The sequence below is a fragment of the Octopus bimaculoides genome, chromosome 28 (assembly GCF_001194135.2).
Source record: "Octopus bimaculoides isolate UCB-OBI-ISO-001 chromosome 28, ASM119413v2, whole genome shotgun sequence".
NCBI classification, from domain to species: domain Eukaryota; kingdom Metazoa; phylum Mollusca; class Cephalopoda; order Octopoda; family Octopodidae; genus Octopus; species Octopus bimaculoides.
Window position 1 is genome coordinate 12,002,988 of NC_069008.1, and position 3,424 is coordinate 12,006,411.

Here is a 3,424-nt window from a genome sequence, read left to right on the forward strand (position 1 = left end):
CGTTGCCAGTGCCCCTGGACTGGCTCTTGTGCAGGTGGCACGTAAAATACACCATTTTGAGTGTGACCGTTGCCAGTACCGCCTGACTGGCCTTTGTGCGGGTGACACGTAAAAGCACCCACTACACTCTCTGAGTAGTTGATGTTAGGAAGGGCATCCAGCTGTAGAAAGTCTGCCAAATCAGATTGGAGCCTGGTGTAGCCATCTGATTTCACCAGTCCTCAGTCAAATCATCCAACCCATGCTAGCATGGAAAGCGGACATTAAACGATGATGATGATGGAGTAACAGGTTGTTGTAAATCTTGTTTGCTGTTCTCTGGAATATTGCAATCAATGTGTGAAAGGCAGTTTTCTAAATATTGATGTGCATGATGACCAGCATTCCTCATTCACTGACAAACAATGAAACAAGCCAATGAGGGTGCTTTAATGTGATTGTTCAACTTGCTTGAAATAGAAGCTATATCTCCCTCAAAATCACACCGACCATTTAAAAAAGAACATGCTGCAATACAATGGAAAGAGAAGGGTGGTCATGGCTGGAACGCCTTTGATCATAGGTCTGCTTCATAAAGGTTGACTTTAAGCTGAACAATGTAAACAAACAATGAGAACATTTTTCACACAAAAAAGTCCACATCATAACCACTACATCTGCACCAAAGGAACTCAGAAGTCATCGTTTAACCATGTTGGAGTGAAACAAGTATTTTAGAGTTGGATTGAGGTTATACGAATTGCTTTTAAAATATTAAATAGGGTTAGACATTTCTTTAAGCTTCCTTGTTTAGAGCAGTGGTTTGAGGAAGACCATGGCATTCTACATTATGGAGTGTGGGAAGTTATTGTTATGCATTTGATTTATGTTAGTTTGATTTTATCTTACACAGATGTGAAACCAATAGGAAAAAGTCCACCAGTAATATGCTGTGGTGAATCCATTACAATATGTTGATTGGCACTCCGTCGCTTATGACGTCGAGGATTCCAGTTGATCCGATCAACGGAACAGCCTGCTCATGAAATTAACGTGCAAGTGGCTGATCACTCCACAGACACGTGTACCCTTAACGTAGTTCTCAGGAATATTCAGCGTGACACAGTGTGACAAGGCTGACCCTTTGAATAACAGGCACAACAGAAACAGGAAGTAAGAGTGAGAGAAAGTTGTGGTGAAAGAGTACAGCAGGGTTCGCCACCATCCCCTGCCGGGGCTTCGTGGAGCTTTAGTTGTTTATGCTCAATAAACACTCACAACGCCCGGTCTGGGAATCGAAACCGTGATCCTATGACCGTGAGTCCGCTGCCCTAACCACTGGGCCATTGCGCCTCCATCATTACAATATATCCTGCCATAAAAAGACCTGTCATGGTGTTTAGATTGGTTAAGCCACATTATCCCATAAGGAGTATAAGGCCAGTTTCTCTGACAAGCATATATTCCTCCCTGGATGGGAAGCCAATCTGTCACAGGGTTACTCATCTTTACCAGCTGGAGCAATGTGAAATGAAGTGTTTTGCTCAAGGACACAATGCATTGCTTGGTCCAGGAATCAAAACCACAATCTTACGATTATGAGCCCAACACCTGAATCACTTAGCCATGCACCTCCAAATAACTTTGTTTGGGTGGAATAATTATCAGTAGGGCAGAGAGAGGAGTCCACATCCTTATGCTCTAACTCAATACACATGTTATGAGAGGTGAATCAGCCTCACTGATTGGGTGTATGTTGTAGAGTAACTCTGTGATTGCATTTTATGGAAACTTGTTCATATTGTTACTTTCATAAAATCCAATATTATACTGCAGAAATCAATGGGTTATGAGCTAATTTAAACTTAATTTAATTAATAAGTAAATTCGTTCATTTTTTTTAGTTGTCAGATCATTTTTGTTTATTCTTTTATTGATTTCAGTCATGGGACTGTTACCATTCTGGAGCACCCCTTGTTTATCTTTCAGATACATAAGTCTTGCTGGTATCATCAGTCACTGCAGATGGCATCAAAGACAATGAAGTCCATACTACATGACTGAAAGTGCATGGAAACATATCTGTAGTATGACTGCAGCAACAAAGAGGAATGCGTGTGAGCAACCACAGTGTGTGGCATGTAGTCTTGTTAAATGGCAATGTGAACCAGGATAACTACAACGCAGTCTTTGTAATGTTCATCATGTACAATAATACAACTTTGGAGGAATTTGCTGGAATATACTCTCAAAGCTCAGCAGTTGGATTCTTTTGGACATTTTGCTGTCATAGAAATCAATGCAGTCTGTGAATTTTATGAAATCTCTCATCTCAGAGTGATACAGAAGAAGCCCCATGCTGCAGTGGAGGAATTTATAGTGTTTGTGGTTGTGGTTATTGTGTGAAACAAAGAAGTTGTCAACAACTTCTGTCTCCAACGATATCATTTCTCACCAGATAGATGACATGGAGAGGATGTTGAGATATAGTATCGACACACGAGTTTACTATTCAGCTGGATAAATTGATGTTTCTAATTGTGCTCAGCTGATCTACTTTGCTTGCTATATTGTTGATGATCAGCTGAAGGATGAGTACTTGTTCTGCATTATTGAAACAGCCACAATACTTCATTGATATGGTATCAACTTACTTTAAATGGGAAGCTAGGAACTACCTATATTGATGGGATACCAACAATGTTTGGAGTAAATTCTGAAAGAAAAAAGCTCTTTTACTTAATGGCATGCATTGTGCCATTTACTGTCAGAAATCTCCCTGATTTATTAAAAAATGTGGCAATTTATGTTATATGAGTAGTTGATTTTATAAAAGGTCAGGCACTAAAGACTTACTTGTTCAGTTCCATGTGAAGTATTTTGGCTCTGAATACATGAAAGTTTTTGTGTACTGAGTTGAGATGGTTGTTGTCTGGCAAGGTTTGGAACTGTTATAAAATGGACTTTTGAAATATGTCCAATTTTAATTAGATTGCAAAATTAGAAGGGTATTTTGGATAATGAATAAGAAAAACGTTGCTACTTATCCTAGTTAAAAAGGAATATTTGATTATAATTCACTATTGATTTTTATAAACATGTTGCAATCAGTTCTGTGTAAATATTTCCTGATATCTTTTAGTATATCATGCATAAGTACAATGTAGCTGTGTAGTAAGAAGCTTGCTTCTCAACCACATGGTTCTGGATTCCGTGAAGATGATCAAACTTTAAACCTCTATAACTTTTTTTGGACAAAATGAAATAACTCCAGCAATTCAGTTTGGGCAAGTGTATTATTGTGTCAACGTCGGAGTAACCAATGAACATCAAAGGATCAACACCAAGAAGGAAGAAATATTATTTACATATATTTATTCACACACACACACACACACACACATATATATATATATATATATATATATATATATATATATATATA